Source organism: Tursiops truncatus, chromosome 12 (assembly GCF_011762595.2).
Source record: "Tursiops truncatus isolate mTurTru1 chromosome 12, mTurTru1.mat.Y, whole genome shotgun sequence".
In the NCBI taxonomy this organism is placed as follows: domain Eukaryota; kingdom Metazoa; phylum Chordata; class Mammalia; order Artiodactyla; family Delphinidae; genus Tursiops; species Tursiops truncatus.
In genome coordinates, this window is record NC_047045.1 from 16,779,367 (window position 1) to 16,802,536 (window position 23,170).

Below are 23,170 nucleotides of genomic sequence, written 5' to 3' on the forward strand. Positions count from 1 at the left end.
ATCTCTTCCATTTCTGTGATATCATCATTTGTGTATCTTAAATATTGGGATTTGATTGAGGTATATTTTAAAACCTTAACACTGAAAATACCTAGAACACAAAAATAAGTCATAGAAACATTGAATCATATTAATACCTGTCAAAACTGGGGGTTAACAGGAATATATTTGGAGGTACGACTTCTCGTATCTTTTTTTTTTTTTTTTTCCAATCTGAGGTTTCTTGAGTCCTTATTCATTTACCCAAGAAAGCTTAATTTAGAATTGGCCTCATTCAGAGTCTTTAGGATTGGTTAAGAACATCTTAAGTGCCACTTAAATGCCACCTTCCATTTCCTGGGCAAGAGTGCCTGGGCTGGCATAGCCTCACAGCCCAGCAGGGCAGTGATGGCTGTGGTAGGAGCTGCAGAGGGGTTGCTGTTTTAGCCCCTGAAATTAGTGCCTAGAGAGCTGGAAATTCCAGTATTCTCTGATCAGATGGTCCGGAACTGGAAATAACAGGAGTGAGAAGTTCATGAAAGACAAGGCTACAATCCCAAGGGAAATTTGCACAAGTGCTGCACCCTGCTTTCAGCAGAAAGGATTCCTACTCCAGTCCTCCCTGGCTTTTTCCCTCTAGATCGTCTGTCTTCTCCCAGCCACAGATATTTAATATGAAATCCCATGGCACCTGTGTCTAGACCCCGAGAGAACTCTGACCTCACCTCGCCCTCCACCCCTCTTTCATTGTCCTTCTTTCCCATCTTCTCTCCCTTTGTTTTTCACCTCCCTTCTCTCTGATTGTAATTCCGCTAACACATTATATACCCCAGCAATACTCATGTACTTTTTGAAATGTCGGGCATGGGATAAATACAAAACAAAATGGGCAAACTGAATCTTTAGTCTCTATGTTGCCAGGGGAAGGGATGTGATTTTGCTGAGCGATTGTCAGTGCCCCCTTTCCTATTAAGACCCTATGCCTTAGCAGGTAGAGCAGCCAGGTGGTCTCAAAGGCCACGTGAGGCTTCTCTCCCAGGCCCTGGCCCCTCATGGTCACTCCTTCAATGACTGGTTAGGTGACTTGTAAAAGTGTAATCTTCAAGGAAACGGGGAAATATGTATGAACGGTCAGTTTTTGCTAAAAAGTACCTTTTCTTTTTGGAAGTAAAATAAATTATGAATCTCTAAATTGGTATTCAAAACGGACACACAACCAACTGTATCTGGAAACTAGCAGATAGTAATTCCTGACAGTGAGGCAAGGAGCTGATACAAATAGGGGAAATGCTGATAATCTGATTCCTCCGCCACTGAAGACAAGTCAGAGAAAGGCCCAGGGTTATCTACATCAGGATAAAAACCTCAAGGAGGAGATTAGCCAGAGTCCACATTTGAGAAGGGGAACCTTGGTTAACTGACATTCTTTTTTTTTTTTTAACATCTTTATTGGAGTATAATTGCTTTACAATGTTGTGTTAGTTTCTGCTGTATAACAAAGTGAATCAGCTATATGTGTACATACATCCCCTTATCCCCCCGCTCTTGCATCTCCCTCCCACCCTCCCTATCCCACACCTCTAGGTGGTCACAAAGCACCGAGCTGATCTCCCTGCGCAATGCTTCCCATTAGCTACCTATTTTACATTTGGTAGTGTATATATGTCCATGCCACTCTCTCACGTCGTCCCAGCTCACCACCCTTCCCCTTCTCTGTGTCCTCAAGTCCGTTCTCTACTTCTGCATCTAGAATAATGACCTTCTTAACTATTTTGAAATGGTTGGTACTGAGCAAAAGAGTGACAAGGACAAGAGGTGTATCCATTCTTACCAATCGCCAGGCTGTGCCTATACATTCAGTAAAGGAGAATAATCTATCATTATTTACATGACAGTGGGAAGCTAGTCATATTTTAGGCTCTGCAGTCATACAGCTTACCTTCCAACCATGTCAACTTTTTTTTAATTTTTATTATTCTTTTAACATTTATTTTACTGAAGTATAGGTGACTTACAGTGTTGTGTTAATTTCTGCTGGACAGCAAAGTGATTCAGTTATACATATACATACATTCTTTAGTCTTTTCCATTACGGTTTATCCCAGGATATTGAATATACTTCCCTGTGCTGTACAGTAGCACCTTGTTGTTCATCCCATATCAGTTTTCTTAGCTTCTTCAAACCGGCCTGGCCCCCTCACGGCCAATAAGCTTTTCAATGAATTGTCACCTTCCCCACCTGAAATGCCCCTCTCCTCTCCGGGTTGTGGTGAGCTGTTACCCATTCTTCGAAACCAACTCATGTGTCCTTCATGAAGCTTTTTGTCCAACAGATACCCCAAAGTGGAGTTAGAACTTTCATGGGGGTGTCCCACTAAATTGTTCTCTTTCCCTGTAGAGAATTAAGCACGTTATATTGTAACTAACTGTGCACGTGTGTCACCTCTCCCCACACCCTCCTTCCCCACATTACCCCAGAACCTGAGTTGAACTGGAGCAGAGCCATTTCTAGTTATCTTTTTGGCCCTAGGACAGGTCTGACACATAGTAAGGGCTCAATAGATCCTAAACAATGAGTTGAGAAGGCAACTGAAGTCAAGTTAGAGATGGGGTTAGAGACGCCAGGGGCCCAGCAAGTGAGTTCACAAAAGTTCAAGGAGCGGGGAGGCCTTGGGGAAGGTGTTCATCTCTCCATAGTATATTATTAGACAATACCTACCAGGTACTGTATGTTGTATTATTAGACAATACCTACCAGGTATTGTATGTTGTATGTTTGTGCTGAGAAATCTTGAAGACTATTGTATTCAGCACAATGGGATGAACTTCCTATAACTGTTTAGAAAAATAAAGGCAAGGAACAATTCTTGAACACCCTTCAATGATAAGAAAAAAAAAGTTCCCTCTCTGAAATCTCAGATAAGGATTAATCCCGATTACTGAATTCTGAGTTAACTCAAACTTCCAAGTTTCCAAAATTCAGGAATGGAATATTTAGAAGGAAAAAAAAAAAAATCTGTAAACTGCAAGTGGAGCAGCACTGAGTGCCTCCCAAACATAAAAGAATTGTAATCTCTAGTTTTCTGTCCTTTAAAAGAAAGCTTGTAAATGATGCCTCCACCCTGCATAATTAATATAATGGTAGGAAAAGCTATCACTTCTAACTCCTACAGTTGACGAGATGGGGAGATGTCCAGGAAGGCTGGGCAAAGCTTGGTGTTACCTCACAGGTTCAGGGAACAGATCTCTCTAAGCTGTATGACTCACGCACGTTGGACTTGAGTCTGAAGCTCAAGACAATTTCACAAGAGATGAAATTTAGAATTTTTCAAAGAGAAAATAAAACATCCTTCATGTCTGGGCAAGAGCACTGTGCAGGCTCAACATGTGCTTGTGAACATGGATATGAGGACTTACGCATGTTTGGAAGATGCAGATATATATATATATAGCAATTATCTCTCTGTATTTTTTAAAATTTTTATTGGAGTATAGTTGATTTACAATGTTGTGCTAGTTTCTGCTGTACAGCAAAGTGAATCAGTTATACATATATCCACTCTCTTTAAGGATCTTTTTCCAAATAGGTCATTCCAGAGTATTGAGTAGAGTTCCCTGTGTTATACAGTAGATCCTTATTAGGTATCTATTTCGTATATAGTTGTGTGTATATGTCGATCCCAGTCTCCCAATTTATCCCTCCCCCTCTTTCCCCCCCGGGTAACCATAAGTTTGTTTTCTACCTCTGTGACTCTATCTCTGTTTTGTAGATAAGTTCATTTTTACCATTGTTTTAGGTTCCACATATAAGCAGTATCATATGATATTTGTCTTTTTGTGTCTGACTTACTTCAGTCAGTATGACTATCTCTAGGTCTCTATATTTTTGAGGTACAGGAATTTGTGAGCCCTGACATAAAAGCAAAAAAAAAAAAAAAAAAAGACATCAGGAAGTCAGCAAAACGGCACCATAGTCATGGCTAAGGTGGAATATGTGAGAGCCTGAAGGTGACTTGACCAACGAGCTGAGTTATCCACCGAGGGGCGCAGGCCTGGCCCTCTGCTCAGCCCAGCCTTACTAACAAGCACCAAGACCAGACTTGAGGAGAGACGTCAGGCCTTACCTGCAGAAACATGCTGAGAAGACACAGCTGCAAAGGCTGCTGGTTCATCAGAGGACACGAGGAACAGCAGGTTTGACAGGAATGGCATTCATGCTGCTGACAGCTCTGTTCTGCTCTGGGCCCCTGCAAGGCTCTAAGGGAAGTGGGACAAAAGGGCATTGATGTTCTCTGGCGCTGCCTGAATGAGACAAAGTTGTGTAAGGGCCCAGCGGGCGGGGAGTGTGAATGGCATAATAGAGAGCAGAAGCCCAGGAGAAGGGATGGGGCAGGAACGTTTTCCTACATCCCATCACACAGTCCCTAGAATTGTTCCCCATATACTCGGGAACCCAGTCAATATTAATTAGGAAGAAGGAAAAAGCACACTTAGAAGCATGAAGCACCACTGAAAAAGACTGAACGTGGGGAGAGAGAGACAAAAATTAAAAAAAAAAAAAATAGGGAAGCAGACTCATTTGGAAAGTTGAGGTCAAATATGTAAGCCTTCAGCCTAACTGCAAAGCAGAATCTGGACTTTTTGCATAAATTCTGTTTTAAGATCTTAAAGCAGACAGGATTGAGTCAGCAACTGCAGCAAATAAAACTTTTCCTTTGTGTTGCTTGTTTGTTTTCTCGTGGAAGGAAAGGGAAAAGATAAGGTCTGGAACGTCGGACGTTGCTGAAATTCTGTGTTATTAATGAACCGGGGGCCTGAAAAGCAAGAAGCTCATTAGTGGCTTCTGTGGAGAAGTCTGGGGCCCTGGATGCTAGAAGGAAATGGAAAAGCTGCCAGTTAACAGCAGGAACATCTAAATCATCACACTTAGGAGGAGAACTGGAAAAACAAGACAGCATTTTACCCTCCACAGAAAATTAATACTGAAAGAAAGCCTTCATTGAGTATATGCACGGACTGTCTTAAGTCAGACTGCTAGATAAATAGATGCTGTTGATGGAGGCAAGAAGATAAACAGGCATTCATGACAGTCAGAAGGGCAGGGAGCATGGAGCACTGAAGGTGAGGTAGAGAGCACCTTCAATTCTAGATCACGAATCTAGATCCCTGGGTAGGACTGAATCGGAAACAACCAGCTGTTTGCCCCTCCGTCTGTGGCAAATACTAGGTTCAGCCTATTCAACTAGGACACGGTGTGGTGGTCTGGGTCATATCACAAAACCAACCAACCAACATTTATTAAACATTTACCATGTGCCAGGTACCATGCTAGTTACTGGGGGGAGGGGGGCGATGCAGGAAACCATCCCTCTTCAACAGTGTTTCCCATGCATTTGGAGAATCAGGATCTAAAACATAAGAGGATACTCAGCAGTGCAGTTTCTAGCACAGCACTGAATGGTCAAATTATGATAAATATTCCAGGGGTTGAGAGGAGGGCAAGACTGCTGGGGTGCGAGGTACTTAAATGGACTGTTCAGAGACTAAAGCCCATCTGAGGTGAAAGGGAGTTTAGAAGGCAGTGCAGGCCAAAGCTTTTCAGAAATGAGAAAATGGAGAAGTAGTAGTTTGTCCATAGTATCACAGTACCTAGTAGTCTTAGAGAGGGATTTAGTATTTGAATCTCAGAGCCACCATGTATTTCTCCCAAGATATTTAACCTATCTGCACTCAGTTCATGAATAAAACAGGGATAATAATACCCAGCACAAAATAAAGGGAGAATTAAAATACAGTTAGTATTATGATTACAGCTGTTATTCAGCTACAGTATTCTTTCCCTCTGATCCAGACTCAGCCTCAGAATCCTTCTCAACACAGAGCACCAGGCAGTCAGCCATTCCTAGTTGAAGTTTCCAGTGATAGTAAACATATTTTTTTCAATATATCAATGAGGTTTTTACTGCTATTTGATGACAAAGCTCTATAGGCAGATTAAAAACCACTTTTTTTCAAGTTTGCACTCTAACTCCTTTCTTAATCCTACATTATTTCTTGGTTTGATTTGCAGTTTCCAAGCCCCACTAGATTACCTCCATTAGTACAAGCCAATTACTCAGAGTTTTTGCAAAATATTCAATACCTGATTGTTCCCGTAAAGTCTGCTTCAAAATGCAATTTACTTTTTTGTTTTCATGGGTGACCAGCAGCAATGGGGTGGAAGCTGATTGTGTGGCATGTCATGAGGGGCGTTGGTTAGCTCTTTTGTACTGAGAAAAGCCGAGTTTCCCCACTTCCGCCTTTCAGGGGAGGAGTCTGAGGAGGGTTACGGTCACGCGCAGCTGTTTTAGATGCTTCCCTCCACCATCACTCAGCTACTTTGCACTGAATGGGCAGAGTCAACCTAGGAGTCACCAAGTGTTCCGCGTGGCAAGGGACCTCAGAAGGATTTAGGTCACTCTCCCAGCTAATGCACAGTTCCCTGTCACTGCAGATTGTCTTCGGAGGGAAGACGGAAGCTACTCACCCTGTTTATTCAGCAAGAATGAATTAAAGACACATTCATCCCATGAAGAAAAGTCTAACCAGCTGGAGCAGGGGCACCTGTGCAAGAGAGAGAACCCCCCCCCCCCCCACCTAATCAGCAGACTCTCCTAGAGCGGCCGTCGGCTGTCTGCCCAGTGCAGTGCACTATTACATGGGTCCAATACTGTGGTGCTCTGAGAAGCAGAACAAGAAGAAACTCTCATTCTGAATGACCAACAGTGTCCTAAGTAAAAGGAAGGAGAAATGTGAAAATAGCTGAGACTAAACATGCCTGCCCCACACGGTTCAAAGGGCATGTTTGCAACGCAGGAACGCCCAACTCCAGAAATGGGAGGACGCCAGGGTGGAAGCCGGCATGGATGATGGTTCCCTCCAGACTGTTTAATGGGAAGATTATGTGTTGTATCCAGCTTCATCACGCAGGGAATCTAAAGGGCTTGCCGGTGAGATGCTGATGGAAGTGCTAGGCTGCAGCCCATTATTTACCTCCTTTGATTCACTGAAGTATACATAATCAAAATGATACATAAATTTAATTGCTGGTGTCATGTAGTTATTTTTGAGGAATAGCCACAAATCTGAGATCTGGTATTTAACAAACAACTCAGGCTACCTACTCAGACTAAACACATAGTGTGTTTTCCAGGCTGTAATTTTATAAAAACAAAATGTCTTTAGGGAGAGAACAAGCTAGTACTATTGCTTTAAAAATCACTTTAGGAAAAGCTTCCTTACTAAAAGTAAAACGTAGACAATCTCATCCATTTTGCTGGCTGGCCCTGATCCGCCCTGTTGTGCCATGTTATTACCTTCATTTCATTGATATCCCACACGGATGTCTTCCCTCTAACAGTCTCTGGGGGCAGATAAACTCCTCTGTCTTGTGGGGCTTTGTTTCCCCAAGAGCAGAGGTTTGCAGATGTTTGGTCCTGGACTCCTTTACACCCTCGCAATTTAAGGAGACCCTAAAGATCTTTTGTTATGTGCATTATATTTATTGATATTTAATGTATCAATTGGAAATTAAACATTTTTATTAAAATAACTGCTTCAAAACAAAAAATTTAGTAAGAAGAGTGGCGCTGTTTCACATTTTTGCAAATCTCTAACATCTGGATTCACAGAAGAAAACTGGATTCTCATATTTACATCTATGTTCACTCTCCTGGAATGTTATTTGAGCTGATACTTCATAAGTATAAGAAAATCCAGCCTCATACAGATATGTAGATTTAAAAGGGAAAAGTATCCTAATAGCCTTTTCAAAGAATTATGGATATTCTCCTACTATTCTACTCAAACTCAGCTAGTAGTAATTTTTTAAAGATTACTTGCAATGTAGAATCTGAAACATTATCAATAAACTTTTCATATTCTGTTGCACTAAAATCCATTGATCTATCTTGTATTTTGAATGGCTTTTACTCATGTATGATTTCATAAAATCATGCATTGGTCATTTACAGTCATTATTATACAATATCTAAAAATCAGATGCATCAATGAGATCACAGTTTGATAGAAAAGTCTTAAAGTCTTAGGAAGATTTCAGTTCACTGTGGTGGATATGTTTTCCAAAATTCTGGGTTTTGCTTTAAAACTTGCATTTCATCATTGATGACAAGTAATGTCGGTGATTTTCCTTGTTCATTTTTGAGAAAATGTGTAACCAAGTCTGAATAACCATGATTTGTCTACCAAGCATTCTTTCATATAAAAATAGTATTCCATGGAAAAGTAGCTAGGTCAGCCCACAACCTAAATAATTGCACAAGTACTGTCCCTGGAAATAACCACCGTACTTTGATATGTAACAGACCTGATTTACATGTACTTCCCATAGAATATTAAAAACGTGTACTCAAGGGCCAAGCCAATAGGTTTACTAATTTCTGCTGCTTCAGCAAAGACAATTTAAGTGAAGCTACTTTTTAAAACTTTATTTATTTATTGTGACTATTTGGTAATGATGAACACAATGACCACTAGTACCCTTTGGAGCCACTGCTTTGATTTGCGCTAAGGGACCAACAGTTTTACTCACCATTGTGTTTGCCCTATCAGTGCAAATGTAACACAGTGAAAATTGCAAATAATAATCTTAGTATTGTTATGGAAAGAATTTTGACCCGGCAGACACCGTAAAAGGATCTCAAGCACCCTCAGGGGACCAAGGAACAAAGTTTGAAAATTCCTGTCCTAGAGGACTTCAGCAAACTTTGCAAGCCAACCTCATTAACTTGAAAAGGAAGAATATCCAAATGGATAGCAATCATTTAAAAAATTTCTTCACACGTGCTTTCTAATAAAGCCAATGGAGCATCTCAAGATACAAGAATGCTGTGATCTCAGAACAAAACCTGTTCTTCTTACCCCACAATTTTTTTTTTTTTTTGCGGTACGTGGGCTTCTCACTGTTGTGGCCTCTCCCGTTGCGGGGCACAGGCTCCGGACGCGCAGGCTCAGCGGCCATGGCTCACGGGCCCAGCCTCTCCGTGGCATGTGGGATCTTCCCGGACCAGGTCACAAACCCGTGTCCCCTGCATCGGCAGGTGGACTCCCAACCACCGCGCCACCAGGGAAGCCCTACCCCACAATTTTTTTTTCCATAACTGTTGATTACTTAAATTTATCTGTGCCTCAGAGCTCGCAACTGTAAACTGGAAATAATAATGGCACTTATCTCAGAGGATTGTTAGGAAGATGAGATATTTTCAAGTCAGAAGAGTACTAACACAGGGCCTGGCATGTAGTCAGTGCAAAATAAGTGTTATTGGCTGTAATTTTTTCTATAATCCTTCATTAGCCTACTTTCTCTCACTGTTGTTCAAAATGGATATCTTTGTGGGCATTACAGACATTTCATACTTCCACAACTGCAAGCTCTTCATTGAGGACATCTCTGACTCATGAGTGTGAAGTTATTTACAATACTTTTCTGTGATAAAAATATAACTGTGCTTCTCCTTCTTATACTGCCCTCACATCACAATGCTGTTTGATAGTTTCTTCCTGAAATATGGTTAAAAATAAACTGAATACTGCCAAGGCAAAATTTGAAACAAAATGTTAAGAGCCGATACAATAAATACTCTATTTTATCTGTAAGTAAAAGACAAAGGGTAGCTCTCAGCGCTTGTACAGTATGATGGTTAATCCAGAATAATGCAAGTTATGGTGAAGGAGTTTGGGAGTTTTATTATACAACTCAAGAGTTTAATGGCTCAACGGCATAAAATGTTACTCGACATGACTTGACATTTTCCTTTATTAGAAAATATATTTTCAATAGCTAAGGAACAACACCATTAGCCAAAATATTTAATTTTGCAGAATATTACTCTGGGCACTGGCTGGCAAAGGATGAGACATACATCTGCTCAGGACAAATTCCTCAGGCTGAATGAAGGTTTTGAATTTGAATGAATGTTCACATACTTCACAAAAATGCTGCCTCGCATCTGGCAGACTTTGAGAAATACCTCTGTCAGTGTTTACACAGTTTTAGGACGGCTCCATAGTTTATGATCAGATTAGCCTATTTTCCTCCTAGTGCAGGGCTCCTGAGTCCACACGTGGAAGTGTTTCTCCGAGAGCAGTAACAAGTTAAGCCTGTGCTTCAGGAGTTCCTGCTGTCATAAATCATCAGTCTAGTAAAGGCAATCAGTATGAGAAGTACTAGATTTCAAACGGAGTCTTATTATAGCTAGATGATAAAAGAAAGTCCTTGGTTCTTATACTTCAACAATATTTGAAAATAAATCCTCCCTACCCAGCTCCCCTGAAAATCAGTAAAACATCTCTATGACTTTTAGGCAGCAACTACCATGTTAAAAATGAAAGGTAAAGAGACCTTCAAAATGGAGGAGGAGTAAGAAACGGAGATCACCTTTCTCCCCACAGATACACCAGAAATACATCTACACGTGGAACAACTCCTACAGGACACCTACTGAACGCTGGCAGAAGACCTCAGACCTCCCAAAAGGCAAGAACCCCCCCGCCCCACACGTATCTGGGTAGGGCAAAAGAAAAAAGAATAAACAGAGGCAAAAGAATAGGGATGGGACCCGCACCAGTGGGAGGGAGCTGTGAAGGAGGAAAGGTTTCCACACACTAGGAAGCCCCTTCGCGGGCGGAGACTGTGGATGGCGGAAAGGGGAAGTTGGGGCCGCGTAGGAGAGCACAGCCACAGGGGTGCAGAGGGCAAAGCGGGGAGATTCCCGCACAGAGGATCGGTGCCGACCTGCACTCACCAGCCCGAGAGGCTTGTCTGCTCACCCGCCGGGGTGGGCGGGGCTGGGAGCTGAGGCTTGGGCTTCGGTTGGAGCGCAGGGAGAGGACTGGGGTTGGCGGCGTGAACACAGCCTGCAGGGAGTTAGTGCGCCACGGCTAGCCGGGAGGAAGTCAGGGGGAAAGTCTGGACCTGCCGAAGAGGCAAGAGACTTTTTCTTACCTCTTTGTTTCCTGGTGTGCGAGGGGAGGGGATGAAGAGCACTGCTTAAAGGAGCTCCAGAGAAGGGCGCGAGCCGAAGCTAAAAGCGCGAACCCCACAAACAGGCATGAGACGCTAAGGCTGCTGCTGCCGCCACCAAGAAGCCTGTGTGCGAGCACAGGTCACTATCCACACCGACCCTCCCAGGAGCCTGTGCAGCCCGCCACTGCCAGGGTCCCGGGATCCAGGGGCAACTTCCCACTGAGAACTCACAGCACGCCTCAGGCTGGTGCAACGTCATGCCGGCCTCTGCCGCCGCAGGCTCGCCCTGCATCCGTGCCCCTCCCTCCCCCCGGCCTGAGTGAGCCAGAGCCCCCGAATCAGCGGCTCCTTTAACCCCGTCCTGTCTGAGCGAAGAACAGATGCCCTCAGGCGGCCTACACGCAGAGGCGGGGCCAAATCCAAAGCTGAACTCCGGGAGCTGTGCAAACAAAGAAGAGAAAGGGAAATCTCTCCCAGCAGCCTCAGGAGCAGCGGATTAAAGCTCCACAATCAATTTGATGTACCTTGCATCTGTGGAATACGTGAATAGACAGCGAATCATCCCAAATTGAGGAGGTGGACTTTGGGAGCAACGATATTTTCTTTTTTTCCCCCCTTTTTCTCCTTTTGTGAGTGTGCATGTGTATGTGTCTATGTGTGATTTTTCTCTGTATAGCTTTTCTTTTACCATTTGTCAGGGTTCTGTCTGTCCGTTTTTTAAATTTTTCTTTTTTTTACTATAGTTTTTAGTGCTTGTTATCATTGGTAGATTTGTTTTTTGGTTCGGTTGCTCTCTTCTTTCTTTCTTTTTTTTTTTAATTTGTTTAAAAATTTGTTTAAAATTATTTTAATAACTTTATTTTATTTATTTATTTATTTTTCTTTCTTTCTTTCTTTCTTTCTCCCTTATATCCTGAGCCATGTGGATGACAGGATCTTGGTGCTCTGGCCAGGCATCAGGCCTGTGCCTCTGAGGTGGGAGAGCCACGTTCAGGACATTGGTCCACCAGAGACCTCCCAGATCCAGGTAATATCTAATGGTGAAAGTCTCCCAGAGATCTCCATCTCAACGCCAAGACCCAGCTCCACTCAATGAGCAGCAAAACACAGTGCTGGACACCCTATGCCAAACAACTAGCAAGAGAGGAACACAACCCCACCCATTAGCAGAGAGCCTGCCTAAATTAATACTAAGTTCACAGACACCTTGAAACACACCACCAGATGTGGACCTGCACACCAGAAACACAAGATCCAGCCTCATCCACCAGAACACAGGCACTAGTCCCCTCCACCAGGAAGCCTAAACAACCCACTGAACGAACTTTAGCCACTGGGGGCAGACACCAAAAACAATGAGAACTACGAACCTGCAGCCTGCAAGAAGGAGACCCCAAACACAGTAAGATAAGCAAAATGAGAAGACAGAGAAACACACAGCAGATGAAGGAGTAAGGTAAAAACCCACCAGACCAAACAAATGAAGAGGAAATAGGCAGTCTACCTGAAAAAGACTTCAGAGTAATGATAGTAAAGATGATCCAAAATCTTGGAAATAGAATGGAGAAAATACAAGAAACGTTTGACAAGGACCTAGAAGAACTAAAGAGCAAACAAACAATGATGACCAACACAATAAATGAAGTTAAAAATTCTCTAGAAGGAATCAATAGCAGATTAACTGAGGCAGAAGAACACATAAGTGACCTGGAAGATAAAATAGTGGAAATAACTACTGCAGAGCAGAATAAAAAAAGAATGAAAAGAATTGAGGACAGTCTCAGAGACCTCTGGGACAACATTAAATGCACCAACATTAGAATTATAGCTGTCCCAGAAGAAGAAGAGAGAAAGAAAGGGACTGAGAAAATATTTGAATAGATTATAGTTGAAAACTTCCCTAATATGGGAAAGGAAATAGTTAATCAAGTCCAAGAAGTGCAGAGAGTTCCATACAGGATAATCCAAGGAGAAACACGCCAAGACACATATTAATCAAACTATATAAAATTAAATAGAAACAAAACATATTAAAAGCCTCAAGGGAAAAACAACAAATGACATATAAGGGAATCCCCATAAGGTTAATATCTGATCTTTCAGCAGAAACTCTGCAAGCCAGAAGGGAGTGGCAGGACATATTTAAAGTGATGAAAGGGAAAAACCTACAACCAAGGTTACTTTACCCAGCAAGGATCTCATTCAGATCCAACTGAGAAATTAAAACCTTTACAGACAAGCAAAAGTAAGAGAATTCAGCACCACCAAAATAGCTTTACAACAAATGCTAAAGGAACTTCTGTAGGCAGGAAACACAAAAGAAGGAAAAGACCTACAATAACAAACCTCAGACAATTAAGAAGATGGTAATAGGAACATACGTATTGATAATTACCTTAAATGTAAATGGATTAAATGCTCCAGCCAAAACCCATAGACTGCCTGAATGGATACAGAAACAAGATCCGTATACATGCTGTCTACAAGAGACATACTTCAGACCTAGGGACACATACAGACAAAGTGAGGGTATGGGAAAAGATATTCCATGCAAATGCAAATCAAAAGAAAGCTGGAGTAGCAATTCTCATACCAGATAAAATAGACATTAAAATAAAGAATGTTACAAGAGACAAAGACGGACACTACATAATGATCAAGGGATCAATCCAAAAAGAAGATATAACAATTTTAAATATCTATGCACACAGCATAGGAGCACCTCAATACATAAGGCAAATACTAACAGCCATAAAAGGGGAAATCAACAGTAACACAGTCATAGTAGGGGACTTTAACACCCCACTTTCACCAATGGACAGATCATCCAAAATGAAAATAAGGAAACAGGAGGTTTAAATGACACATTAAACAAGATGCACTTAATTGATATTTATAGGACATTCCATCCAAGAACAACAGAATACACTCACTTCTCAAGTCCTCATGGAACATTCTGCAGGATAGATCATATCTTGGGTCACAAATCAAGCCTTGGTAAATTTAAGAAAATTGAAATCATATAAAGTATCTTTTCCGACTGCAACGCTATGAGACTAGATATCAATTACAGGGAAAAATCCGTAAAAAATACAAACATATGGAGGCTAAACAATAGATTACTAAACAACCAAGAGGTCACTGAAGAAATCAAAGAGGAAATCAAAAAATGCCTAGAAACAAATGACAATGAAAACAGGACGGAGCTTCCCTGGTGGCGCAGTGGTTGAGAGTCTGCCTGCCAGTGCAGAGGACATGGGTTCGTGCCCTAGTCTGGGAAGACCCTACATGCCGCGGAGTGGCTAGGCCCGTGAGCCGTGGCCGCTGAGCCTGCACGTCTGGAGCCTGTGCTCCGCAACGGGAGAGGCCACAGCAGTGAGAGGCCTGTGTACCGCAAAAAAAAAGAAAAAGAAAAGAAAAAGAAAGCAGGATGACCCAAAACCTATGGGATGCAGCAAAAGTAGTTGTAAGAGGGAAATTTATAACAATACAATCCTACATTAAAAAACAAGAAACAGGGCTTCCCTGGTGGCGCAGTGGTTGAGAGTCGACCTGCCAATGCAGGGGACATGGGTTCGTGCACTGGTCCGGGAAAATCCCACATGCCGTGGAGCGGCTGGGCCCGTGAGCCATGACCGCTGAGCCTGCACGTCCGGAGCCTGGGCTCCGCAATGGGAGAGGCCACAACAGTGAGAGGCCCGCGTACCACAAAAAAAAACAAAACAAGAAACATCTCGAATAAACAACCTAACCTCATACCTAAAGCAATTATAGAAAGAAGAACAAAAAAATACAAAGTTAGCAGAAGGAAAGAAATAATAAAGGTCAGATCAGAAATAAATGAAAAAGAAATAAAGGAAACAATAGAAAGATCCATAAAACTAAAAGCTGATTCTTTGAGAAGATAAAGAGAATTGATAAACCATTAGCCAGACTCATCAAGAAAAAAGGTAGAAGTCTCAAATCAATAGAATTACAAATGAAAAAGCAGAAGTAACAACTGACACTGCAGAAATACAAAGGATCATGAGAGATTACTACGAGCAACTATATGCCAATAAAATGGACAACCTCAAAGAAATGTACACATTTTTAGAAAAGCACAACCTTCTGAGACTGAACCAGGAAGAAATAGAAAATATAAACAGACCAATCACAAGCACTGAAATTGAAACTTTGATTAAAATTTTTCCAACAAACAAAAGCCCAGGACCAGATGGCTTCACTGGCAAATTCTATCAAACATTTAGAGACGAGCTAACACCTATCCTTCTCAAACTCTTCCAAAATATAGCAGAGGGAGGAACACTCCCAAACTCATTCTACGAGGCCACCATCACCCTGATACCAAAACCAGAGAAAGATGTCACAAAGAAAGAAAACTACAGGCCAATATCACTGATGAACATAGATGCAAAATGCTCAACAAAATACTAGCAAACAGAATCCAAGAGCACTTGAAAGGATCATACACCATGATCAAGTGGGGTTTATCCCAGGAATGCAAGGATTCTTCAATATACGCAAATCAATCAATGTGATACACCATATTAACAAATTGAAGGAGAAAAACCATGTGATCATCGCAATAGATGCAGAAGAATATTTTGACAAAATTCAACACCCATTTATGATAAAAACCCTCCAGAAAGTAGACATAGAGGGAATTTACCTCAACATAATAAAGGCCATATATGACAAATGCACAGCCAACATCGTCCTCAATCGTGAAAAAGTGACACCATTTCCATGAAGATCTGGAATAAGACAAGGTTGCCCACTTTCACCACTGTTATTCAACATTGTTTTGGAAGTTTTAGCCACAGCAATCAGAGAAGAAAAAGAAATAAAATAAATCCAATTCGAAAAAGAAGAAGTAAAGCTGTCACTGTTTGCAGATGACATGATACTATACGTAGAGAACCCTAAGGATGCTACCCGAAAAGTACTAGAGCTAATCAATGAATTTGGTAAAGTAGCAGGATACAAAGTTAATGCATAGAAATCTCCTCCATTCCTATACACTAATGATGAAAAATCTGAAGAGAAATTAAGGAAACACTCCCATTTACCATGGCAACAAAAAGAATAAAATACCTAAGAATAAACCTACCTAAGGAGACAAAGACCTGTATGCAAAAAACTATAAGACTCTGATGAAAGAAATTAAAGATGATACAAACAGATGGAGAGATATACCATGTTCTTGGATTGGAAGGATCAACATTGTGAAAATGACTATACCAAAGCAATCTACAGATTCAATTCAACCCCTACGAAACTATCACTGGCATTTTTCACAGAACTAGAACGAAACATTTCATGATTTGTATGGAAACACAAAAGATCCTGAATAGTCAAAGCAATCTTGAGAAAGATAAATGGAGCTGGAGGAATTAGGCTCCTGACTTCAGACTATACTACAAGTTACAGTAATCAAGACAGTATGGTACTGGCACAGAAAAAGAAATATAGATCAATGGAACAGGATAGAAAGCCCAGAGATAAACCCACGCACATATGGTCACCTTCTTTTTGATAAAGGAGGCTAGCATATACAATGGAGAAAAGGCAGACTCTTCAATAAGTGGTGCTGGGAGAACTGGACAGCTACATGTAAAAGAATGAAATTAGAACACTCCCTAACACCATACACAAAAATAAACTCAAAATGGATTAAAGACCTAAATGTAAGGCCAGACATTGTAAAACTCTTAGAGAGAAACATAGGCAGAACCCTCTATGACATAAATCATAGCAACATCCTTTTTGACCCACCCCCTAGAGAAATGGAGAAAAAAACAAAAATAAACAAGTGGGACCTAATGAAACTTAAAAGCTTTTGCACAGCAAAGGAAACCATAAATAAGACTAAAAGACAACCCTCAGAATGGGAGAAAATATTTGCAAAGGAAGCAACTGACAAAGGATTAATCTCCAAAATTTACAATCAGCTCATGCAGCCCAATATCAAAAAAACAAACAACCCAATCCAAAAATGGGCAGAAAACCTAAATAGACATTTCTCCAAAGAAGATATACAGATTGCCAACAAACACCTGAAAGAATGCTCAACATCATTAATCATTAGAGAAATGCAAATCAAAACTACAATGAGATATCATCTCACACCGGTCAGAATGGCCATCATCAAAAATTCTACAAACAATAACTGCTGCAGAAGGTGTGGAGAAAAGGGAACTCTCTTGCACTGTTGGTGGGAATGTAAACTGATACAGCCACTATGGAGAACAGTATGGAGGTTTCTTAAAATACTAAAAATAGAATTACCATACAACCCAGCAATCCCTCTACTGGGCATATACCCTGAGAAAACCATAATTCAAAAAGAGTCATGTACCACAATGTTCACTGCAGCTATTTACAGTAGCCAGGACATGGAAGCAACCTATGTGTCCATCGACAGATGAATGGATAAAGAAGATGTGGCACATATATACAATGGAATATTGCTCAGCCTTAAAAAAGAAACGAAATTGAGTTATTTGTAGTGAGGTGGATGGACCTAGAGTCTGTCATACAGAGTGAAGTAAGTCAGAAAGAGAAAAACAAATACTGTATGCTAACACATATATATGGAATCAAAAAGAAAAATGGTCATGAAGAACCTAGGGGCAGGATGGGAATAAAGATGCAGACCTACTAGAGAATGGACTTGAGGACACGGGGAAGGGGAAGGGGAAGCTGGGACAAGGTGAGAGAGTGGCATGGACATACATACACTACCAAATGTAAAATAGATAGCTAGTGGGAAGCAGCCGCATAGCACAGGGAGATCAGCTCGGTGCTTTGTGACCACCTAGAGGGGTGGGAGGGAGGGAGACATAAGAAAGAAGAGTTATGGGGATATATGTACATGTATAGCTGATTCACTTTGTTATAAAGCAGAAACTAACACACCATTGTAAAGCAATTATACTCCAATAAAGATGTTAAAAAAAAGGTGAAAGGTAAATATAGGATTGGGACAGGGCAAAAGGGGGCTATGGCACCTTCTATGTATCTGCTACATACTTCTGAGCCACTGCTAGCCTCAGGGGCAAAACTAAGCCAGTGGAAGCCAAAAGTAAACCCAGAGGCTGAGGGGTCGTGGTCATGTATGAGCATGGACATATTGTCTTATCACTTCTTGGCTGTTGAGCCAATGAGGAAGACCTTTGATAGGGCAATAGGAAAAAGAGCTATACATTATGGAGATCAATGCCTGGAAAACAATGATGAGAACACATCCAAGCTCAGCCTATCAATCAAAAAGCCTTAAGAGGCATTTGGCTGTGTTCAATGCACTTATCCCCCGATCACTGGATGATGATGTTCATTTCAACATCAATGCTTTGTGCAGACCATGAGGCTAAGAGCAAGCCACCACAAGAGGGAAGATGCACTACAAGACAAATGACCAATGGGCAGGATGCTTTTGGATACAGGAAAAAAGAATATGAAGCTTTGCCATCCATCTTAGCAGCAACAACATGACTTCCTATATATACATGAAGACAAGTGAGTGAGTGAGTCAGGAGATAAGTAGACAAAGAGATCACAAGTAATCCATCAGTAGAAAAAAAAAAAAAACAACCCAGGCATCTTCTGCAACTTGAATAGGTACTGTAATGAATAATTCACTTTCTTTATTTAGTTTCTGCAGTCCCTTGAGCTCAACTTAATCCTTGCATAAAGTGACAGCTGGAAGTAGTATTTCAGTTTTATAACTTGCAGAACATTTCTTGCAGTCAAGTGTTTGGTTTTGTGCCCATATTTGTTTCTGCGCCTCCTTGTGCAACACAGCAACCCTGCCTTCTCCAAGCCAAGGCCAGACAGAGTCTGGGAGGCAGGTTCCAAGTGGCTGACAGTGCTGTTTCAGATATAAGAAGGCATTTCTCCACTGTCTCTCTCTTTTCTTTCTTGGTGACAGGGAAAGTGATTTCTCTGCAATATGACATTTGAAATGATGCCTAGCTTTTGCTAAAGATGAGCAAGCTGCCAGCCCTGAAAGAATTGGGAGGACACAGGATTCTAGAGCCCAAGGAGTGTTGGAAGGCTTATTTGTCACCACTTGTGTGGTTCTAGTAGGAGCTGACCATCTCAATCACCATTGCTCCATCTCCAGGACCTATGGACATTCCAGTGAGGGGGGAAAAAAAGGCAGAAGTAAAGTAAAATAGCCAAGGGTTGTTGATAGAATAAGAGAATAAGTTAGACTTCCTAGTAAAGAGTGTAAGAAAGGAAACCATAGAAAGACATATAAGATATAGGCTAAGTATCTTAGATCATTTCATGGATGTCAAAATTAAGACATTATTGTTAAAACTGTGGAAGACTTTGTGAAGATTAAAATTTAAGGCTTCAGTGTTTACCTTTTCAAAGGAGTTGGTTTCCCTTCTGTTGAATTTACAAAGTAGTTAATAATTCTGCCTTCAACACTTTATAGCAACATTAACCATAGCAGGCATGAGCTACAGTGACACTGTAAAAAATGAAATTCTGGGGAATCGAAAGTCATAGGCCTACAACTTCTCATTTCCTCCCCATTCTTACCATCAACACTTCACAGCATCTCTGAAAGATTTCAAATGCCTACTCCCTTCTACTCTAACCCTCTGCAAGTATCATTTGGGTATTATCTCCTACTTAAATGTCTGTAATATCTCCCCCAAATTCTTCAGTTAAAAGCAAAGCTCACAATCATGGCCTTCCAGATCCATCAGCTATTCATTCATCAAACATTTATTGCATACCTAATGGACATCAGGCATTTAAGAGGTGTGGGGAATAGAGAGATGAAGTGTGGGTTTATAGTGTTGAGCAACACACAGTTTTGGAGGAGAAACTGGTACACTCACGGCCTTCCACCAGTCAGTGTATGAGTGTGATGGAACATGGAGACAAGACCTCTAAAACCCAAAGCTGGAAAGTATGGGAGGCTTTCCAGGAGAGACGATGAGTAGGTGGCTTTTAAAATAAAAAATAGACATTATCCAGGTGAATAAAGTCCACATCCAGGGGACAGCATGTACAAGGGCACAGAGGTAGGAAAAACATGGTCCAGAGGACTGAAAGAGAAACAGCATGGCAGGAGGGGAAAACATATGCATAAAGCCAGTGATAAAGTGATAAAGTGATAAAGCCAGCCTGCTAGGTAGGGCCCACTAAGAGCCCTGCAAAGAATTTGGATTTCAACTCCAATGTAATGAGGTGACATCAAACATTTCAAGTAAGAGGACATAAACATGATAATTTTTGTATTTTAGAAAGATGTCTCCAAAAGGTCCATGGAGAATGGATTGATGTAGGAAGACCAATCCAGAAGCTATTAAAGAAGCTAGTAGATAAATAATGAGTTGGATTATAGCCTTGATGATAGAGAAGAGGGTATAGAAAGAAAATATGGGGAGATAAAATTTAGAAACAGAGCTGATAATATCTGGTCACAAATGATATTGGGAAGCTACCTTTAAAGGAGAGAGAGAAATCCAGGAGCATCCCCAGTTAACCAATTTGTGACTTTGAAGAATGACCAGATCTGGGAGCAGAGACAGACTCAGCTGTAGGCATGTTGTTTTTGAATGACCTTGGTATGTACAAGTCTATGCTGTAGGGTACATACTAGAGCAGGATGTACATATCTGTTATCAGCATATTAGTTACATACATATTAGTTAAAAACTGGGCGAGCAGATGAGATTCATTTAGGTATTCCTAAAACACATAATCAATGATCTAAAAGTTGAGTTGAAAGAGTTATATCATGGAAGCCAAAGGAAAAAAGAATTTTAAGAAAGAAGTGGTCCACAGTATTAAATACAGCAAAGGTGTTCTATAAGATAAAGCCCCAAACTATCGTATATGGCAACTCTGTGAACTTTCCACAACAGTTTCATTCAAATGTTAGAGAAATCAGAGTGTAGAGAGCTGAGGAGTGAAAGAAAGGCCAGACACAGCGAAAATGTAAGTACAACTGAATCATCTAGCAAGGACTAGGTTATGCTGCAGCAGCGAGCAATTCTCAAATCTCAGCGGCTTAACACAACAGAGGTTTATTTATTTATTGTGCTGTGTGTCCAATGCAGGTCATCGGGGCCTCTGTTCAACACAGGAGGCTCTCCCAACACAGGCATTTATAATTGTTGCCCCAAGAAAAAGAGAACAGCTGTGTCCCATAATGGCAACTAAGTGCTTTCTCCTGGAAGCAATACCTGACACTTGATTCTTATTTTACGGGCCAAGGCAAATCAACATGGCCACACAAGGCAGAGAAGTACAACGCTACTACACATGCAGAGAGAGAACTAGGATATCTGTGCAGAGTCTTCATGAGGGGATATGGGCACCAGTAGCTACAAAGGGCCGTTAAGTTAGAGGAGAGATTTTTGTCTGGTTAAGGTGGGACAGGCAATGGCACTGGTGAAATGTGTGTCCACAGCTCACACTGTGTGCTCTCGTGTGCAACCCACCCAGTAAACCCCATTCATGTCTAATATCTCTGCAGGAATATCCTTCCTATGTTGCTGTGTTGGGCAAAACGTCTTCAAAACGCTGCTCAAGAATCACCTCATTCAAGAACCTGTCCATTGATAAGCTTGATACTTACTTAACATTGATAAACTTGATTACTCGTGTTCAAGTTCATTTAGGTAAGTATATTTTCTTATGTTTCTATTGTTGACTTCTTTGTATCTTTTTCACATGTTTTGAAGTCCTTTCGCCGAACCCTTTTTTGCAGTACGCGGGCCTCTCACTGCTGTGGCCTCTCCCGTTGCGGAGCACAGGCTCCGGACGCGCAGGCTCAGCGGCCATGGCTCCCGGGCCCAGGCGCTCCGCGGCATGTGGGATCCTCCCGGACCGGGGCACGAACCCGCGTCCCCTGCATCGGCAGGTGGACTCTCAACCACTGCGCCACCAGGGAAGCCCCTGGTTCCTTTCTTTCGATGGGGTAACTGGCCACAAGGTATGTACTCAGTCCATGATGTTGGCTAAACAACTGGTTTTTCATTGGCCAGAGAAGACCTTTCTGCAAATTTCTTTGCACCTGGTCACCCTTGAGCACATAGAGTCATTTATACAATGGTTTATGAAGAAAACTGCAGCTGGTTTTGTCCATGGCTGAAGAGGCAGGAAATTGAGCAGCAGTGTCCTAACTCTTATGGAAACTCCACCCCATGTACTGGCACCATGGTAATTTTGCTTAGTCTGCTTCCTGGGACTAGCCCACACCTGTCAAGTTCTCACTTTAAAAACTCACAGGTGCATTTACCACATATTTATACCCTCAAAGTCATATGCAAAGGCATTGCTACCGAGCTGAGACACCTCCTCAAGAAGGCTCACAAAGGAGTTGTTTTTATGATGACCGATTTATTCAGATTTGCCTTCAGTCTCTGCTCTGGCCCTACAGGACCACGGCCATACGTGTGCAGAGCACCTCTCTGGGTCCCGAGTATAGGCTGATCTGTGGGACGGGTGCTAACTGTCCCCTACGCATCAAAACCATAACCTTGGCCTCATCAGCAGTATCCGAGCTACTGAGCTCAACAGCCACAGATAAGCAAACTCCGGAGGGCTTTGGAAGTGAAACAGGTGCATATGCTTTGGGGTAAGGATTTCCATGATGCTCAGAGCTGAAAATGTAGATTCAGTCATCACGTTTTTGAGCCAGGGGGAGTCACAGAAACAACCCACACACAAAATAAATAGTTCAATACCTAACCCAACAGACCAGGAGAGGCTTTTAAAAGAAAAGGGAAAATCTGTCAAGAAGTGAGTTTAATGGGAGGATGAGTGAGGCTTCAAAGACACTGTATGATTAGGGAAAAGCTAAGCAACAGCTATTTGGATGTATGCTGAGGACAAGTAACGATTGTGATCCAACAAAGCTACTAAGTGTCTTTTCCACAGAAGTGAGAAAATGCAGTTTGGGGGTCTTGCTAATTTCAGCTCTTGATTCAGGGTAGCAGAAATACTCACGAAGCCTTGCAGCCAAATTATAATCATAAATAATTTTCCTCTCAAGTGGGTTGACTCCAGTTGGCACTTATCGGCTTACAGATCAGCACAAATATTTTTATAATGAGCCATAAAAGGGGGAAAGTATAGTCTAGACTGGCAGTCAGAAATCCCGCTGTTTTCTCTCAGCAACTCGACTGAATCTGA

General features: G+C 41.7%; 1 long non-coding RNA gene across 6 annotated transcripts; it reads right to left on the bottom strand.

Annotated features, from left to right (window-relative positions):
* Positions 1-1,548: 1,548 nt before the first annotated feature.
* Positions 1,549-11,455, bottom strand: LOC109549046 (uncharacterized). Of its 6 annotated transcripts, none has more exons than XR_002175197.3 (3): positions 11,234-11,455; positions 4,104-4,281; positions 1,549-2,371 (listed from the first exon to the last, which is right to left on the bottom strand). It is a non-coding gene; the product is annotated as an uncharacterized lncRNA (long non-coding RNA). The 6 variants fall into 6 exon arrangements; XR_002175198.3 differs by having other exon boundaries at positions 4,104-4,236; positions 11,234-11,436; XR_002175195.3 differs by lacking the exon at positions 11,234-11,455 and adding an exon at positions 10,982-11,223 and having other exon boundaries at positions 4,104-4,236.
* Between the last annotated feature and the right edge of the window lie 11,715 nt (positions 11,456-23,170).